The sequence below is a fragment of the Nycticebus coucang genome, chromosome 2 (genome assembly GCF_027406575.1).
Source record: "Nycticebus coucang isolate mNycCou1 chromosome 2, mNycCou1.pri, whole genome shotgun sequence".
Lineage (NCBI taxonomy): Eukaryota > Metazoa > Chordata > Mammalia > Primates > Lorisidae > Nycticebus > Nycticebus coucang.
The window spans coordinates 132,736,492-132,757,080 of record NC_069781.1 but is presented as its reverse complement, the minus strand read 5'-3'; the positions used below and the strand labels follow the sequence as shown (position 1 = coordinate 132,757,080).

The following is a 20,589-nucleotide window of genomic DNA, read 5'->3' as shown; positions in this document are numbered from 1 at the left end:
GGCACCAAAGCTGCCCACTACTTGTGCCCTTGGTAGGCCTAATGCCATTAAAAGTTACCCCTGTTTTCCCCAAATCCTAATTGGCTAAAGAAGCCAAGTGGCAAGTTTTACTTGAACCTAAGGCTGCAAATTGGAGTCTGTAACACTGTCGCAAAGGGGTGGGGAATGGGGCAGTGCCATTCAGGGAGGATAGTGAGGATAGTAGATAGAGATGTCACCCACCAGACAGATAAGGAACGGGGCTAAAATGACAAAGAAGCTAGGAGCCTCTGCTGGTGCTTTGAGAGAAAGGAACAGTATATTAAAATTTAAACAAAGCCCACCCCAGGGGAAACACTGAGTCTCCCTCTCCCAACCTGCGCCTGCCATTTCCAACACATGGGTCATCAGGTCATCAGGTTCACAGTACACCGAAATATCATCTCAACGGGCCGGGAGTTTGCATGTTTTCCAATAACCCACATGGGCAGCAGCTGGCATGCCGTGTCTCTCAGGAGAGGCAACTTGGGTCTCCCCAGCCCCTGTGGCCTTCCTGGCAGGCCTGAGAAAGGGGACAGGTTGGACCAGGTCTTAGCTGGGACAGCACTACCTGGACGGGAGGGCATGGGGGGCTGAGAGCCAGCGCAGAGCAGGTAAAGGGAAGAGGCAGAGATGGGGCCCCAAGCGGTGACTCTACCTGTGATCCTAAAACTCTGGGAGGCAGAGGGAGGAAGATCCCTTGAGCTCAGAAGTTTGAGACTGGCCTGAGCAAGAGAGAGACCTCCTCTCTACTAAAAATAGAAAAACTAGCCGGGCATTGTGGCAGGTGCTTATAGTCCCAGCTACTCAAGAGGCTGAGGCAAGAGTTTGAGGCTGCTATGAGTTGTGATGCCATCGCACTATACCCAGAGCGACAGAGTGAGACCCTCTCTCAACAAAACAAAACAATGGCTCAGCGCCTATGGCTCAAACAGCTAAGGTGCCAGCCACATACACCTGAGCTGGCAGGTTCGAATCCAGCCTGGGCCGGCCAAACAATGACGGCTGCAACCAAAAAATGGCTGGGCATTGTGGCGAGTACCTGTGTCCTAGCTGCTTGGGAGGCTGAGGCAGGAGAATCGCTTGAGCCCAGGAGTTGGAGGTTGCTGTGAGCGGTAATGCCACTCAGGCATTGAGGCTCTGTCTCAAAACAAAACAAAATGACAAAAAGGCAGCTGTGATGCACTGGGTGCGGCCAGTCTAAGGGTGGGAATGGGCCTGAGGTCAGCAGGACTGAAAAGGAAGAAGGCGCTGCGAAGACAGGAGGGTTTCCCATAAAGAACTTACTGTTGAAGAGGAAGAGAGTGGAAGAGGAAGAACTGGTTGGGGCAGGAACAGGAAGGTCCAGTTTAGGGGATGCTGCTTCCTCAGTAATTCCATCAAACTTCCCTCTGCTCCCACCAAGGTGCTGAGGAAGAGTGGGAGGCAAGGGGCTGAGATCTGGGCAGAGGTGATTCCTGGCAGTGCCCCTGCCCGGAGTCTGAAGCTGCACAGGAAATCCTTCATTCCTTCCCAATACCCCACAAACAGCCCCCATGGAGGGCCAGCTATGGCACAGGGGGCAGGATGTTTGTTTTATAAGCATCCTCTGGGAAGAAAGACCAGCCTAAGTTCTCTGATGGACTCTGGAATCCTCAACTCCAGCTATGCCCCAGGCTCCTGAGACCCTCCCTGGAAGCCCCAGGCCTGTCCAGCTACAGGGTCAGAGCAGGAAGATGAGGTCTGGGCCCAGCCCTCCCACTCCCATGGCAGAGGGATAGGGTGGGCCCAGGGACTGCACAGGTCAGCAGGGCCAGGGGCCTTTTGGGCCCTTCCCACCCATTCACTCTCAACCAACATGTGTGAAAACATTACAGACTCACAACCATGTTTTAAAAGAATAAGACTTGGCTCAGCAACTGTAGCTCAGGCAGTTAAGGTGCCAGCCACGTACACTGGAGCTGGTGGGTTCGAATCCATTCCGGGCCTGCCAAACAACAATGACAACCACAACCAAAAAATAGCCGGGTATTGTGGCGGGCGCCTGTAATCCCAGCTACTTGGGAGGCTGAGGCAAGAGAATCGCTTAAGCCCAAGAGTTGGAGGTTGCTGTGAGCTGTGACTCCACAGCACTCTATCCAGGGCGACAGCTTGAGACTCTGTCTCAAAAAAAAAAAAAAAAAAAGAATAAGACTTGTCATTCAGCTGAAAGGAATCAAAATACTATATGATGTTCTTGGACAGCAATCTAACCATCTAAATCTTTAGGATGTGTACCTGGCCAAATGATTCCTGTCTAGAAACATATTTTAAGGAAATAATCAAGGCTCTGGGCAAAAATAGCTAGGGATATTCACCACATCATCTTTATAAGAGAGAAAAAGAAGAAACAACCTGAATGTATGTGATTTCTTAGATATAATGATGGCCCCTCTGTTCATAAGAACCACCAGAGCCTTTGAAGTGACCTGGCTAGTTTTTCTATTTTTAGTAGAGATGAAGTATCTCTTGCTCAGGCCAGTCTCAAACTCCTGAGCTCAAGGGATCTTCCTGCCTCCACCTCCCAGTATTGGGATCATAGGTAGGGTCACGGCTTGGGGTCCCATCTCTGCCTCTTTCCTTCACCTACTCTGTTCTGGCTCTTAGCCCCCCACGACCTCCCATCCAGGCAGCACTATCCCAGCTGAGGCCTGATCCAGACTGCCCCCTTTCTCATGCCTGAAGAGGCATGTTTGACCCAATAGAAATATTATTTTTTAATTTTTTTTATTATTATTTTTTTTGTTTGTAGAGACAGAGTCTCACTTGATCGTCCTTGGTAGAAGAATGCCATGGCGTCAGACAGCTCACAGCAACCTCCAACTCCTGGGCTTAGGCGATTCTCCTGCCTCAGCCTCCTGAGTAGCTGGGATTACAGGCAATCGCCACAACGCCCGGCTATTTTTTTGTTGCAGTTCAGCCAGGGCCGGGTTTAAACCTGCCACCCTCGGTATATGGGGCTGGCGCCCTACTCATTGAGCCACAGGTGCCACCCTCAATGGAAATTTTAACCATATCTTGTGAAATAAAAGCAAAAAGAAAGAAAGAAAAAGAAAAGCAAAAGGTAACAAGAAGTTATAAACAGTATGTTCTCATCTTTTTAAATTAAAAAATATGCTGGAAGGGTAGATAATACACTAAAATATTAACAATGATAGTTGTTTTTCTTCTTCTATTTGCTTACTTATATTTCCTAAATTTCCCATAATAATCATCAAACTCTAATAACAACACAAAAATCAATAAAAGCTACTTTCTTTCTTTTTTTTTTTTTAAAGACAGAGTTTCACTTTGTCACCCTTGGTAGAGTGCTGTGGCATCACAGCTCACAGCAACTTCCAACTCCTGGGCTTAGGTGATTCTCTTGTCTCAGCCTCCCCAGTAGCTGGGACTACAGGCGCCTACCACAATGCCCGGCTATTTTTTGTTGCAGTTTGGTCAGGGCTGTGTTTGAACCCGCCACCCTTGGTATATGGGGCCGGCGCCCTACTCACTGAGCCACAGGTGCCACCCAATAAAAGCTACTTTCTAAAAAACAAAAGGAAGAGATATTAAAATCTGAACTGGATTTAAAAAAAAAAAAAATACTGGACAGACCAGACACAGTGGTTCACATCTGTTAATGCTTGAGGCCAGGAGTTTGAGACTAGCTTGAGTAACATAGTGAGACCCCTATCTCCACAAAAAATAGAAAAAAGGAGCTGGGTGCATGGGTGCACACCTGTAGTCCCAGCTATGTGGGAGGCTGAGGCAGGAGTTTGAAATTGAGCCCAGAAATTAGAGTCTGCTATGAGCTATGATGTGGACACTACACTCTGGCCTGGGCAACGGAGTAAGGCCCTATCTCACAAACAAACAACTAGACACAGACATATTAAAACCACCTAAGAACATTTTCAAGTACTAAAACACAGTTTCCAGGACAGAGGAATTAGAATCCTTCAAAAGGCCCAAGTGAGTACAAGAAGGGCAAGAACCACTAGCAGAAGAGTCCAATGCTCCAGAAGTGTCCCTAAACACCCAGGACCCAACTTTTCTGTACAGGCCCTTCACGTAACTGTACTGGAGTGGGGGACCAGGCAGGCAGGGAGGTCGAGGTGTGAAAAGGCAAGGCAAATGTCACCTCTGTCTCTGTTTAAGGAAGAGACAACAGCCATTTCTTTAGACAGTGAATTCAAAGGGGAGAGGGAAAGGCCAATTCATGAGCTGAGATTTGTTCATCTGAGTGGTAATAAGGAATACATTTTTACAATCAAGGGGGTAACAAAACCCCAAAATAGGAATTTGGAAGAGAAATTCTGACAAGCTCTGTAAAGACAGCAAAAGAACTCAGCTGATGTTACATAGAAGTTTTTCCAGATAAGGAGAAAGAACACAGAACAGAAAGCTAGGGAGGGCATCCAGAGAATTCTGGGTATGATGGTTACAGAAGTTGGCCTTTGCTAAGGGAGATGCCCTAGAACCCAAGAAGGAAAAATTCCACAGGGTGTGGCCTTAATTATTCATGTGTCAGGAAAACCTGAGGAGCTATGAGGAGACATTTGAATGTCTCCAGTCCTCTTTATAATTAAAAGCCAAAAGCTTTAAAGTCAATCTCAAATATCAAAATGCATCCATCTGGGAAACATTTACTGGGTGCTTCCTATTCATTCACATATTCAGCAAATAACCGGGCGCTGACAGGCACAACCTTCACATGGGGACAGCACTGCAAGTTTCCAGACATTTCCACCCTAACACTAAACAAGCAGGAATGGACAGCGTGGGTCATTAGGATGCACCCATTGTAAAAATGCCAAGTGGCACAGTCACAGGGCATTGGCCCTGCCCCAGGTACACTGGTCCTGAAAACTTCCTACTCCCATGAGCACTACTCAGCCCCAGAGGGCACTGCCTCTTTCATAAAGAATGATGACTCCAACTTAGAAAATAAATACCATAGCGCACATGAGGACGGCTGGTCTGGACAACACGTGTCTCTTAGAGACACCAAATCCCCCTGTCAGCCATATGCTGTGAGTTATGGCTGGCCTGGTATAATACACAGCCAACACCTTTAGCTTTGTTCTCCATTTCTCTACAGCAAAGGGGCAGCAGCCAATACCCTACTTTGAAAAATAGCACAGGAGTTTCCACGAGATAATTTTTTTTTTTTTTTTTTGAGACAGTCTCACTATATCACCCTCAGTAGAATGCCGTGAAACTCTTGGGCTTAAGCAATTCCCTTAAGCCTCCCAAGTAGCTGGAACTACAGGCTCCTGCCACAACGCTCAACTATTTTTTTGTTGCAGTTGTTTAGCTGGTCTGGGCCGGGTTCGAACCCGGCACCCTTGGTGTTTTGTGTCTGGAGCTGTAACCACTGTACTACAGGCACCGAGCCCGTGAGAGGAATTATTTTAACAAAAGCACCGCTCCCTCCCTTTAATTAAAGAGGTACCATCCAAGTGCACCTCCAGATAGAAACAGATTTTTAAAAGTTATTCTTTCAGAATCTTCCAAGTACCAAGTGACTTTAGCCCTGAAAACTTCCCAGCCATAAGACAAAATGGTGGCACCAGCTTAGGGCACCGGGAAGTGCTCCTTCAGCACCTGGCAGCAGCTACTGCCCACCTGCCTCCAGTTTATAGACAGAAACATAAGCAACTCTTGAAATTTCAACACTCAGGTCCAGGCATTCCATAGAAGCTGGGACCTTCAAAGGTGGGATTGCAGTGCTCATCCCTAATCCTCTCACTGTGTTTGACATGGCTGCTGGGTCTTAGGCTCGGTTTTGTTATCTGCCTGAGCCTGGCAGGATGAGGAAGTTCACACTCACTCCCCTGGGAGGACCCTGCGTGGGGCCCTGGTGTTGGTTCAAAAAAAGAAAACACTAAGAGAGATGAGCCCAAGGGCTCTGGAATCAGAACTGAATTCAATGCCGGGTTCCAAAGCAAACTCTCATGGTGAACTTGGGCAAGTCATTTCAGACTTTTGAGCTTCCGGTTTCTTGGTCCAAAAATTACAACCTTGTACTGGCTGCTGGAGGGTGTCACTGAAATAGCCTGGATGAGCAAAGGTGAGAGAGCATTCCTCCTGCCCTCCTCTTCTCCAAACATTATATATTTTTATTTTTATTGCACAAGGTACAAAATTCAAAATGCAGAAAAAGGTACACAGTGAAAAGTCCACCTCTGCTGTGGGAAACCAGGGTTACCAGTCTCCCAGGGATCCCCGCAGGGCTGCACCACAGCCAGTGGCTGCCCCTCACTTCTCAAAGTCCTAGCAGCATAGGGTACATCAGTATGCACAGACCTTTTACATTCTTTTTTTTTTTGTAGAGACAGAGTCTCACTTTATGGCCCTCAGTAGAGTGCCATGGCATCACACAGCTCACAGCAACCTCCAACTCCCAGGCTTAAGCGATTCTCTTGTCTCAGCCTCCAGAGTAGCTGGGGACAGGTGCCCGCCACAACACCCAGCTATTTTTTGGCTGCAGTTCAGCCGGGGCCGGGTTTGAACCCGCCACCCTCAGTATATGGGGCCGGCGCCTTACCGACTGAGCCACAGGCGCCGCCCCACATTCTTTCTTATAGTTGCACAGAATTTCACCGTATGGTGATGGGATACTTTATTTACCAGTTCTTTACTGATGGACAGTTTGGTGGTTAGTTCCTTTTTCTTTTACAAGGAATGAACTAGCTTTAAAAATGTATCATTTCACATGTATGCACCTGTATGTAAGAGACATTTCCGAAAATGAAATTGCTTGTGAACTTTTTTTTTTTTTTGAGACAGAGTCTTACTATGTCGCCCTTGGTAGAGTGCTGTGGCATCACAGCTCACAGCAACCTCAAACTCTTCGGCTCCAGCAATTCTCTTGCCTCAGCCTCCCAAGTGGCTGGGACTACAGGCTTCTGCCACAACACCTGGCTATTTTTTTGTTTTTGTTGCAGTTGTTTAGCTGGCCCGGGCTGGCTTTGAACCGACCACTCTCGGTGTATGTGTCTGGCGCCTTAACTACTGTGCTACGGGCGCCAAGCCTACTTGTGAACTTTTAATAAATACTGTTAGAATTCTCTCTACAAAGGTTGCACTGATTATCAGTTTTATCAACAATTATGAAAGTATCTATCCCCCCGTGACATCTGCACAACATTCTCTTTTTCTTTTTTTTTTTTGCAGTTTTTGGCTGGGGCTGGGTTTGAACCCACCACCTCCAGCATATGGGGCCGGCACCCTACTCCTTTGAGCCACAGGCACTGCCCACAACATTCTCTTATTACTAGTGGGGTGAACACGTTCTCATATGGTTAAGAACCCTATGTATTTCCTTTTCTGTGAACTGTATGTGTTGTTAGTCCACTATAAACATTAGGTTGATGGGGGTAGAGCGCCAGCCCCATATGCTGGAGGTGGTGGGTTCAAACCCAGTCCTGGCCAAAAACTGCAAAAAAATAAAAATAAAAAAAAATTAGTAGGTTGATGGGCCAGATGCAGTGGCTCATGCCTATAATCCCAACACTCTGGGACGCTGAGGTGGGAGGATTGCCTGAGCCCAGGAGTTTGAAACCAGCCTGGGCGAGAGTGAGACCCCATCTGTACTATAGAAAAATTAACCGGGCATTGTGGTGGGCTCCTGTGGCTCTAGCTACTTGGGAGGCTGAGGCAGGAGGACCACCTGAGCCCAGCCTGGTGGGCTCTTCTAGCCTGGGAGACCAAGTAATACACTGTCTCCCAATAAACAAATAAATAATTTGGTTGATGGTCTTTTTCTTATGATTTGTCGGAGCTCTTTAGATACTGAGGAAGTGAGCTCTATGACACATGCTGCAAAATTGTTTTCCTGGTTTTGAGAACTGGTAGACTCCTTTGACTTTGTATATGACTACTCTGTCGTGTAGAAATTCTTATGTAAGGTTTAATACGTTTTATGTCATGCTTAAAAAGTAGTTTCCCTGTGTTTATTTTCTTTTTTTCCTTACTTTTTTTTTTGTTGTTGTAGTTTTTTTTTGGCCAGGGCTGGATTTGAACCTGCCACCTCTAGTAAATGGGGCCAGCACCCTACTCCTCGAGCCATAGGTGCCGCCCTTTATTTATATATATAACCATCTTCACTCCACCTGAAATTTCTTTTATTAAAATGTGTTCGTTTTTTTTTTTTTTTTTTTGTAGAGACAGAGTCTCACTTTATGGCCCTCAGTAGAGTGCGGTGAACTCACACAGCTCACAGCAACCTCCAACTCCTGGGCTTAAGCGATTCTCTTGCCTCAGACCCCCGAGTAGCTGGGACTACAGGCACCCGCCACAACGCCTGGCTATTTTTTGGTTGCAGTTTGGCCGGGGCCGGGTCTGAACCCGCCACCCTTGGAATATGGGGCCGGCGCCTTACTGACTGAGCCACAGGCGCCGCCCTTCGTTTTTTTTTTTTTTTTAAGCTTAGCCAGCTAGTTGTCTCAAGTCATAAATTTTACAATGTCATCTTTTATAGTAACTTGCCTTCCAAATCCCTTCTCTTTCTCTTCCAACCCATGCCCAGTGACCTCAGACTCCTTTTCTTTTTCTCCACAGCCCTCCCATCCCTTCTTCACCTGGAGAGCCAAGAGTTGATCCTTGTGTTGGTGTCTGACAGCCACATAGCTGCACTGAAGCACAGTGTCTCAAGCAAGTGGAGACCTCAGAAGCATCCTTTGACTTTACAATGAAAGACACTGAGATCCAAAGAGGTGAATTGGACTGCCCAAGACTATGGAGCAGGTGATTTTACTACTATTCGAGAAGTACTGGTTTTGCCATAAATCCAGTTCAATCAATAAGATGTCTATTAAACAACTAGTCTACCCAACAATGCACCAGGCACTGGGGTTCCAGAAATAAGTGACACAGCTGTGCTTCCAAAAAGATGAGAGTCTGTTGTGGGATCTGAACATATACATTATAGACTAACAGTAAGGGAACAGTGGCCTGTGAATGTCATTAATTTTGCGAGCGATGCCAAGAAGAAGGCTCAGAAGATACCCAGTTGTTAATTGAGCCTGACATGACTAGGACTTTGCTAAAAACTGAGAGAAGGCATCTAGCTATACGGCAACAGTGGGACAGAGTGGGGTGTCTGGTGGTGTACAATCAGGAAGGAAGTAATCTGACTCAGTGCTAACTGTGGGTGGAGTCAAAGTCTCTGAGAATCTGTGGTCCTTGGCAGGCTCTTATGTGGTTTGGGTTCTGGCTCCTAAAACTGCAAGCTAAGAATTATATTTAAATGGATATATCCGTAGGGCCTTCAGGTACCAGCAGAACAAAATACATCTTCTCCTTGGAAGAATATACTTTCATCTAATACCTCAGAGTAGTCTTACAGATAGAATTCTAGCAAATACAAGCTCAAAATCAAAAATCACAAAGCACTTAAGAAACAGGCCCTCCTGTCAGCAGAAGCACAAACAACAGAACTACACCTGCAAATACTTCACATATAAGAATTACTGGACGCAGGGCGGCACCTGTGGCTCAAAGGGGTAGGGCACCAGCCCCATATGCCAGAGGTGGCGGGTTCAAACCCAGCCCCGTACAAAAACTGCAAAAAAAAAAAAAAAAAAAAAGAATTACTGGATGCAAAATACAAAATACATATGTTTAATATGATTAAAGAAATAAAACAGGGAATTAAAAATACAACAAAGGAGTAAGAGAACTTTATTTAAAAAGACCAAGTGTGGCTTGGCATCTGTATCTCAGCAGCTAGGGGACCAGCTACATACACCAGAGATGGCAGGTTCGCATTCAGCCCAGGCCTGCCAAACAACAATGACAACTACAACCAAAAAGTAGTTGGGCATTGTGGCGGGCACCTGTAGTCCCAACTATGTGGGAGGCTAAGGCAAGAGAATCGCTTAAGCCTGAGAGTCTGAGGTTGCTGTGAGCTGTGATGTCATAGCACTCTACCCAGGGTGACAGCTTAAGACTCTGCCTCAAAAAAAAGACCAGGCATGGCGCCTGTAGCTCAGTGGCTACAGCGTCGGCCACGTGGACCTAGGCCAGTGGGTTTGAACCCAGCCCAGGCCTGTCAAACAACAACAACAACAACAGCCAGGCGTTATGGCAGGCACCTGTAGTCCCAGCTACTTGGGAGGCTAAGGCAAGAGAATCGCTTAAGCCCAAGAGTTGGCGGTTGCTGTGAGCTGTAATGCCACGAGGGCGACATAGTGAAACTCTGTCTCAAACAAACAAACAAACAACAAAAAAAAAGAAATAGAAACACGGAAATAAAAAAAAAAATCAATCTAGATTAAAAACTCAATGGATGGGCGGCGCCTGTGGCTCAAGGAGTAGGGCGCTGGTCCCATATGCCGGAGGTGGTGGGTTCAAACCTCAGCCCCGGCCAAAAACCACAAAAAAATAAATAAATAAATAAAAATACAATAAAATACTGGAGGTTAGAAAAATAAAAAAATAAAAAACTCAATGGATAAGCATCAAAAATAATAACTTTAGTAGATTAAAACATGTTAAATACACCAGGCTTGGTGGCTCACACCTGTAATCCCACCACTCTGGGAAGCCGAGGTAGGTGGATTGCTTGAACTCAGGAGTTTGAGACCAGCCTGAGCAAGAACAGCAAGACCCCATCTTTACTAAAATTAGAAAAACTGGCTGGGCAATGTGGCAGATGCCAGTACTCCCCGCTACTTGGGAGGCTGAGGCAGGAAGATCACTCAAACCCAGGAGTTTGAGGTTGCTGTGACCTATGATGACACCATGATGTCTCAAAAAACAAAACAACTAAAGTTTAAAATAGGCTTGGTGCCTGTAGCACAGTGGTTACAGTGCCAGCCACATACACCAAGGCTGTTGAGTTCAAGCCCGGCCGGGGCCAGCTAAACAACAATGACAACTACAACAAAAAATAGCTGGGCATGTGGCGGACACCTGTAGTCCCAGCTACTTGGGAGGCTGAGGCAAGAGAATTGCTTGAGCCCAAGAGTTTGAGGTTGCTGTGAGCTGTGATGCCATTGCACTCTACCAAGGGTGACATAATGAGACTCTGTTACAAAAAAAAACAAAAAAAAAGAAAGTAAAAGTTTAAAATAAATAAATAAAACATGTTAAATATATCAAATCTGAGTTAACACTGATACCAAAAATACCTCACTGGAAGGACTAAATAGAAGATTAGAGCTAACCAAAAAGAGAAATGGTAAACTAGAAGAATTACCTCCTCCAAAACATCCAAAATAACAAAAGGAGTAATAATTTAAAAGACTTTTAAGAGACACGAGGGATAGACTAACACCTAATATATAACTAACTGGCTTTCCCAAAGGAAAGATGAGAGATAATGATGAACAATATTCAAAGAGATAATGGCTAAAGATGTTCTAGAACTTATGACAGGCACCAGTCCCTGGTTTCACAACGCTCAGTGAATCATGAGCCAAATAAAATAAAATCTACTCCTCAGGATTACCTGATAATAGGATTGCAAAGCACAAAACATAAACACACACAACCAGAGAGAAGAATTTACCTAAGAGAACAGCAACTGGCCTGCCAGTTTCTTAATATCAATAATGAAAGCTGCAAGACAATGGAATGTTGCCTATAAGTACTAAGAGAAAATAACTGTCAAGCTAATGTTTTATACCCAGTAAAACTATGTTTTAAGAATAAGGATGAAATAAAATTGTGCCAAACAGAAATTAAAAGCTTATGACTAAAGACCCTCACTGGATTCTGCTTCCAGAAAGGCCTAAGATTGGGCGCCAGACCCACATACTGGGGGTGGCAGGTTCAAGCCTGGCCCCGGCCAAAAAACTGCAAAAAAAAAAAAAGAAGGCCTAAGATAAAAGGAAAACTGTGACTAAATGGTAAGTGTGTGGAAAACCGAAGCAAAAATTAACCACATGCAACATTAAAAATAGCACCCAATTTGTGGAATTAAAGGGTAGAAATAAGATGCAGCTACACCACAGTGGGACAACTCAGCGTGAGCAGGAATAGCAATGACTTATATAAAGCATTCCAAGGTCCTTGCATTGTTTGAAAAAAATATAGACATCACCAACTAACTTTAAACATTATGTAGTCTACATGCATCAAAAGAACAGAAATAAAGTGTGTAAATTTCAAAGTGGTAAGGAGAAAAAACTGGGAGTGAAGGCAAGAAAAACTTTCAAGCAGTGTAAAAGAATGAATGAACAGGAGGCTCGGCACCCGTCGCTCAGTGGTTAGGGCGCCGGCCACATATACCAGGGCTGGTGGGTTCGAACCCAGCCAGGACCTGCTAAAACGACAACTGCAACAAAAAATAGCCGGGCGTTGTGGCAGGCACCTGTAGTCCCAGCTACTTGGGAGGCTGAGGCAAGAGAATCACTTAAGCCCAAGAGTTTGAGGTTGCTGTGAGCTATGATGCCATAACACTCTACCCAGGGTGACAGAATGAGATTGTCTCAAAAATAAATCATCTCTCCACTATCTGTCTTTGGGATACATGAGGACAAAGATATAAGCCAAGTCCTCCACTTGTAGGCAGAAACCATATAGTCATGGCAGAGAAGCAAGCAGCAGAGAAATGAGGCCAAGGTACCAAAGCCTAGCAAGAAGGGGAGGGGATGGTAGTTAAAGCAGGATCCAAGGAGGAGGAGAAGGATCCAGAAAGATAAGCCTGATCCAGGGTAAGCTGGGGGGACTGTTCACCATGGTAACTATTACAGAGAAGTCAGAGGTTCGATGAGGAGGGTACAGGGACCTCTGTGAGCACTCACTGGAGGGGAAGGCAAAATCCTCTCTGCTGTTTTGAGCAGGGGCAAAGGAAGTGAGGACAGAAGGATGGACTCTTCTTTGGGAAGTGACAGAGGAGGAGAGCTGTAGCTTTAGGTGGAGAAGGACACAAGAGGACTGAGGTGTGGGGTTGGTGATGGTGAGTGGTCCAGGGGCTGGGGACAGGTCTCCCAGTTTGAGGCAGGGTTGCTTCAAGAAGGGCTATGCAGGGGGAAGGCAGGAAAGGTTCAGAATTTCAGAGGTGACCTCTTCTGGGTAATGGCAAGTGTACAAATGATCTTTAGATCTGCGCCCAGAGAAGGGAGCCCTGGTGTGAGGTGAGGATGTGTAAGCGAGGGGCTAGGACAAGACATCACAGAGTGGGATTAACCAACCAGCACTGCCAGCCTCCAAAGGGTACCTATTGCTTCCTAAGAGGTCACTGGACATAGTTCTTGCGAGAACGTACTGATGTGAGGCATAAGACCACCACTAAAGTCTCACTAAAAGCTCTACCAAATACATCCAGGAAACCCTTCCCAGTCTGGAAGCCCACTGCCTCGCCATCCTCCAGGGAATCTGATGGGGTCCAGGCACCACTCAGCAGGCAAATCACAGGTGATCAAGAGTTATCACTAGAGTCACAGTTACTATTTAAAAGTGGAGAGTGGGCATTCCTTCCTTCCCACCTCATTTTGACTCTGCATATTCACACACTGGGGGCAGGGAGGGAGAAAAGGGAAGATAGTTGGGCTACAACATGCTACCTTATTCTCAGCTCCCTGCTGCACGAAAATCCTGACATTTCCAACAGTTCTCCCAGTGTTCCCAGAAACACACTCACAACAGGGCAAAGGTGATTGTAAAAGACAGAACCAAAACCCCTAGGCCACATCTCTGAGCTACTTTTATTTATTTTTTTAGAGACAAAGTCCTACTTTGTCGCTCTTAGTAGAGTGCTGTTGTGTCATAGCTCACAGCATTGTCCAGCTCTTGGGCTTAGGCCATTCTCTTGCCTTAGCCTCCCGAGTAGCTGGGACTACAAGTGCCCGCCACAACACCTGGCTATTTTTTTGCAGTTTGGCCTAGGCCAGGTTTGAACCCACCACCTTCAGAATATGGGCCTGATGCCCTACTCACTGAGCCACAGGCACTGCCCTCTGGTCTACTTTTAATAGTTTTTTTTTTTTTTTTTTTAGATAGAGTCTCAAGATGTTGCCCTGGGTATAGTGCTGTGGCATCACAGTTCACAGCAACCTCCAACTCCTGAGCTCAAGCAATTCTCCTGCCTCCACCTCCCAAGTAGCTGGGACTACAGGGGCCCACCACAACGCCCAACTATTTTTTGATTGCAGCCGTCATTGTTTGGTGGGCATGGGCTGGATTCGAACCTGCCAGCTCAGGTGTATGTGGCTGGCGTACTTAGCCGCTTGAGCCATAGGCGCTGAGCCATTAATAGTTCTTTTACTCCATCTACAAATATGTATGTACCATAAGTATTGTAAAGACAATACGCGACAGATAAAAATTCAAATAACAGATGAATGAAAAGAGAAGACAAAAGGCCTCTGTACCTGGAGAGAACACTGGGGGTGGCAGAAGGTCTGGCCTGTGAGCCACACATATTACCTAAAAGATATAAAAACCAGTTCCTTTAGCTTTTGAAACTGCTGATTTGATAATCTATCTGGCGCTGCTTTGGGTCTAACATCCTTTAATCTCTTTTTCAGAAGCCACTCCAACTTCCTGTTACTTCTCCCCTCCCCACCTTTATTTAAGGGTGTAATTCCTCAAGTACCTTTTTTCTGATTCCAGAATTTTTTTATTTTGAGACAGAGTCTCACTTTGTCACCCTTGGTAGAGTGCTGTAGCGTCACAGCTCACAGCAACCTCCAGCTCTTGGGCTTAGGCAATTCTCTTGCCTCAGCCTCCCAAGTAGCTGGGACTACAGGCACCCACCACAACACCTGGCTATTTTTTGTTGCAGTTTGGCTGGGGCCAGGTTCAAACCCACCACCCTTGGTATATGGGGCCGGAGCCCTACTCACTGAGCCACAGGCACCACCTTGATTCCAGAATTTTTAATTCAGCCTTTAGTGCTACTGCAGTCCCATTTTCTAATACTTTTTTTTTTTTTTGCAGACAAACATAAGTTGGACCTACCAGCAATATAAGGCTTCATGGGCTGGCCTGGCAACCTGGCACTATTCCCAACCCACTGTGGGAGCGGGGAGGGAGCCTCTGTAATCTCACTCCCTATGCCTGGTCTGTTACTAAGGCAGGCCTTGCCAGCAGGGACTGTGGGTCCCAATCCTGGCTCTGATGTTGAACACCCAGGGAAAGGTGCTCAACCTAAAATGAGCTAATATAATAATGTATTTATAAAGTGCTGGCTGGGTGCCACAGCTCAGACCTGTAATCCTACAACTTTGGGAGGCTGGCTAGAAGGATCTCTTGAGGCCAGGAGTTCGAGACCAGCCTAAGTAAGAACGAGATTCAAATAGAAAAATTAGCCAGACATAGGCATGCCTGTCACCCCAGCTAGTCAGGAGGCTGAGGTAAGGAGGATTGCTGGAACCTGAAAGTTTGAGGCGGCAGTGAGCCATGGTGACACCCCTACATTCCTGCCTGGACAACAGAGTGAGGTCTTATCTCCAAAAACAAAAACCACAAAGTGCTTAGAATTGTGCTGGGCACATAGTAGTTGCTATGTAATAAAAGAGCTAAGTGAAGCTGGTTAAGAAAGACAGTTCACTAGTTTTTGGAGCCATGAATCCCTTTGAGGCTGATGAAAGCCATGGGTCCTCTTCCCAGAATGGTGCACACATACAACTCTCTGCACAGTTCCATGGGCACTGACCCTGGACCTGGACCCCACCACTACTATAAGGGGCAAGGAGCCCTGCCTAACCTCAGCCCTCTCTGCAGTGATGAGGTTCTCAGGGACAGACCCCAAGCAGTTCATGACATCATATTTCTATGCACAGAACTGCCCAGCAGGTTTCTCTCTCCCTGTTCTAGGCTCTGCTTCTGGCAGAAACATTACACCTGTCTTCCCCAGAGCCCTTTTGACTCACACCAATTTTTCTCTTGCTTCAGGCGAAATCCTCTCAGTTTCACCTTAAGACAATCTCTCTTGTGGAACAAAGCTCCAGTATACTTTTTGGCAATTATTCTGACCCATCTAAAAAGCTCCAAGGGTCTCGCCTACCTTTAGGGCTTGCCAAAGTCAGACCCAACTTTGGCGGGGACCCCAGCAAAGGCAACTCAGGCCCCGACGCTACACCACCCCAGGCCTCACCCTCAACAGATCTGGGGCAGTGCAGACCAGAAAAAGCCACCGATCACAGAAGCCAGAAGAGACTTGTGAGATTACCTGATTTCCCTCATTACTTGCCAGAAGTGACTTGCCCAAGGTCATCCAGTTAGCATGCTAGAGGTAGTTTCCTGCACCTGAGTCCATTCATGCCTCCCAGACATGGCTGTGTACATGAATCTTGTTAAAACGCAGACTCAGCAGTATGCTGAGAACCAGATGCTGATGCTGCTGGTCCACATACTACATACAGAATCGCAAAGTTTATGTCAAGGCTAACGGGCAGTATACCACTCTGGTTAAAGCCTCTTTACCCTCCCTTCAGGAGGCTGTTGAAACGCCCTTTCCTCAGGAAAGCCTCCCTCCCCTCCTCCAAGATTATTGGCGCCTATGCCTCTGTACTTTTTTCTTTGAAGCATTTATAACAACTGTAATTAAAGAGTATCTGTGTGATTATTAGTTTAATGTACACCTCTCAGGGGTGACTGCAAACTCCAGGGGGACCGGACAGCAGACACTTCAGTCACAGACTGTCAATCAACAGGGACTGCACGCTGGACCAGACTCCTGGAGTAGGAAGGTAATGTCTACATCCATGGAAAACATTTTCCAGAGGCGTCAAGGCCAACAGTGACATTTCTTAGCTTTAAGATTCCCACTACTCTCAAATACACACCAACCAAATTTATAAGCTGAAAAACAACCCTGTCCATTGAAAAAAGGTCTCCTAAACCTTTGTCAAATGCAAGAGCCCCGCGCTGGTACAAGCACTCTGCTTGGGGAAGAGTTAGGTCTCTGAAGTAGCATTCCCTATAGTACTCACTGGGTAAACCACCGTCAGTCACTGTGTGAGGGCCCTGGTGACAGAAGCAGCAGGCACACTCCCGGCCAGACTCTGCTGTAGGCCAACAGACAATTTCTTTTTTAGTTTTTCTGCTGCATTCTTTCAAGGAACCCCAAAGCACTGAATGCCCAGGTCCTTGACATAGGGAGAGATGTCCAGCCACTTCCTCATTCTAGGGAGGCAAAGTATGAAGCCAGTCTGCCCGGGTTTAGTACCAGCTCTGTGCACTGGGACAACTTAACTCCTCTGCCAAATGAGAATAACCCTGCTGGAGCCAGCACCTGCAAAAACCCAGGGAAACAGATACATAAAGCACTTAGCATAATCCTGGCTGGGGATACTGATTGTTGTTATTCTCCCTGTCAGTGAGTGCCATTCAAAACCTTTCCATTGTTTTGCACAAGTCTCCACCCAGTGGCTCCACCCGATTCAGATTCAGGATCATCGCTTCCCAGCCCCCTCCTGTCTCACCTGTCTGGAGCTTGTTTGAAGCGATGACTCACAGTACAACTCTGCAGCTCCCATCAATCACCTCCCTGTCCCTGCCTGCATGTCACTCATGGTTCCTACTGAGAGGTGAAGCTTCTCCTATGTCCAGTATGCTCATTCAGCTGAGGTTCAGGGACTCAGCAATGAACAAGGCACACTTCTCCCCTCACAAAATGACATTCTAGGAGAAGATTCAATCCAGGAAAGGAGATGAGTTCAGGTCTCAGGCCCTTCCTAATATCCCTGTTCCTGACTAAATCACATACCAGGAAAGGTCTGAAGAAAGCATTCCAGATCAAAGCAATGGTGTGATGTGGAGACATCCTGATGACTTAATTTCTGCTCCTCTGAACTGCTGGACTTTAAAGAAATTAGTGTTAAAATAGCCAGAATCACCCAGAATTGCCCCAGTTGTCACGCTGGCCAGTCAAGTCCTCCAGAACAGTGTGTGTGCACAACTCCAATACAAGGTGTGCACCAGAGTCCAGAGTTTCAGAGCCTCGGCCAGCAGCAGCAAGAGGGCATGGCCTTGTGTGAAGAGTGTGGCAAATGGCAGCTCAGGTCTGAGTCCAGCTCTGCCACTGGCTGTGTCCCCCTGCGCATGTGTCCCCCTGCACATTGAGCCTCCTTCCTGCCTCAGTTGCTTTGAGACAATCTCTAAGGTCCTCTTCCCTGAGGTCAAAGGGCTGGGATCAACCACCATTAGCATGAGACCTAGAACCTTCATTCAACAAAATAGACTGGCCCTAGCTAGGGGTGAGGGATTAGGGGTAAACCAGCCAGATGAGGAGGTGCTCTGCCACTAGTGGGACTGGCGAGCCTGGACCTGTCTCTGAGATGCATCAGGCTCCTCCTTTTATTTATCTGTTTACTCCTTTCTAGAAAGTTGTGCTTCTTTCCAAGCACAACTCCACCAGAAATGTCTCTGGGCCATCAGGCAAAGCTAAAATAGAAGTGCAAAATCTCTGGTGGTCCCATTAGTATCCTTTCCTCCAACTTGAAAACCATTTCAGACTTTGTCTTCTTGTCTCTAGACAGCCTAAAATAAGTCTCACTGGTAGGAAATGCCTGGTTGAAATGGAAATGACCCAAGCACAGAACAAACGGGCCCAATGGCCATATGCGTGGGGTGACAACTCACCCAGGAATTAGCTCTGAGGAAGCAAAAGGCTCTAGGAGTGAACCTCTATCCTCAATTCACTGTTGTTCCTGTACCCCAACACCCAGCCAGGCTGGAGGAAGTAAATGTAACCCCAATGTACAAATCCCCCAACCCAAAAGAAAGCAGCTCTGACTCTACCCCACCTCAAGCAGGAACACCAACTCTGGAAGGTAAGTGGAGTACCTCTAGATGGGCAACTGGAGGCTCAGCTCCAGGCTGGCAGGTGCCTGGCACAGGAACACTGTGGCCTGAAGGCCAGCTGGTAAGACTACCCAGAAAATATCTGCTTTCTAACAAATAAGAGGCTGAGTACAGTGGCTCATGCCTATAATCCCAGCACTCTGGGAGGCTCAGGCAGGAGGATCACTTGAACTCAGGAGTTCCAGACCAGCCTGAGGAAGAGTGAGACCCTGTTTCTACTAAAAATAGAAAAATTAGCCAGGTGTTGGGACACATATCTGTTAGTCCCAGTTACTCAGGAGGCTGAGGCAGGAGGATGGCTTCAGCCCAGGGGTTTGAGGTTGCTGTGAGCTATGACACCATGCCACTCTACTCAGGGTGATAGAGTGAGACTCTTTCTCTAAATAGATCAAACAAATATGCAAATATGAAATAGATGGCCATAGGAGATCTCAAAAATCAAAACTAGACAGGCCTGTCAGCTCTGACTGCAGACAGTAGTAATACATTTTCTAATATCGATAACAGTTAAGGATTGCTGCACTCCCTTACCCCACATGGGCCCACAGGGTCTGGAGCAATAAGGATGCAGACTCCAGTCCTCTACTTGGCAGATAGAACTTTGACTGTTTTTACTTACCCATGTACAAAGGCAGGACTAAGAGGGCAACTTCAAAGCTGGCTGCCCCCCATGGGTGCAAAGTCCTTCTCTGCACACCTGTAGGGGAGTTGTGTGAATTTCCCAGGCACCCATGGGGACTAAATGGTTGTGCACCCTCCAGGTGGATACCGGCCAGGAGTTTCCATTTTGCACAGAAATTAAGGGGCTCAGGGTGCTTTTTCCAGGCTAGGTATTCGCCCTCAGCTCAGGGTGGGCCACGAGGACGGTAAGGATGAATCCCTCGCAACGTCCCTGTGAACATGCATCCAGGGTACTGCTGTGCCTTGCCCGAACCATCTCGCAGAGCTTAGAGACACATTAATAACCGTTTCGGGTTAGTTAAAACCCACACAGGCGAACCTCCTTAGTCTCTTAAATCTTCCCAAACTACAGCTCAGAGGGAATCAGTAGCGGAGCCCATAAAAGTCATCTTAAAAGGCAAGTTGGAAAAAACCTGATACGCACTAGTTAGCAAGTCCTCGGTTGGCGGGGCGGGAGTCCTGGGGCCGGATCTGCTCGCCGGTGGTGGGAGGCGGGGGCCACCCCGCCGGGCCCTGAGTCCCTGCTCCCACCCGGGAGCCTGGGGCCCCGATCCGACGCTGGCGATCACGCCCAGAAGCTCCGTCCAATTAGGAAAATGACCGGGAGAAGACCGAGAGGGCGACGAGGAAGGGGGGTGAAATACTGGAGGCTAAAGAACGGCCGCGGGGCCCCCGCCCGCCGCCCCCACACCGGCAAGCTCCCACTGTGTCCGGGCCCGGGGCGCCCCGCAGGCAGCCGCCCTCGAGGGCGCCCCCCGCACCCTCGGCGACGCGCTCAGTGCCCCCAGCCGTGGCCGGCGGCTACTCGCCGCAACCCCACCCGCTCCGAGAATAAAGTTTGCGGGCAGCCGCAGGGGCGGGGCGGCGGGGGGTGAAACTTTGCGTCCTGGGCTGGGTGCGGGGGGGAGCGCGCCGAGCGCCGGGACACCCACGTGCGGGCCGAGAGCAGCCGCCGCCTCCCGGGCCTCCGCTCGGCCGCCGCCGCTGCGGAGCTTTCCTTTCATTTTTGCTTCTCTCGCTCTCTCTCTCTCCCTCTCTCTCGCTCTCGCGCGCTCGACTCGCTCGTTCCCTCCCTCCTTCCCTTCCCCCTCTCCCTCCCGCCGCCCCAGACGCCATCTCTCCCTCTCC

The 20,589-nt window shown here is 47.6% G+C and overlaps 1 protein-coding gene across 3 annotated transcripts in view; it reads right to left on the bottom strand.

Annotated features, from left to right (window-relative positions):
* Positions 1-20,589, bottom strand: part of ZNF710 (zinc finger protein 710) — a 79,895-nt gene that overhangs the window by 57,507 nt on the left and 1,799 nt on the right. Inside the window, exon 1 of one of the 3 annotated variants that reach the window (XM_053581890.1) lies at positions 19,886-20,283. The exons of the other annotated variants lie outside the window; for them this stretch is intronic. The gene's annotated coding sequence lies outside the window, so the exon portion shown is untranslated. Of the gene's footprint in view, positions 1-19,885; positions 20,284-20,589 lie in introns of those variants that run through there. 3 annotated transcript variants of the gene reach the window in all.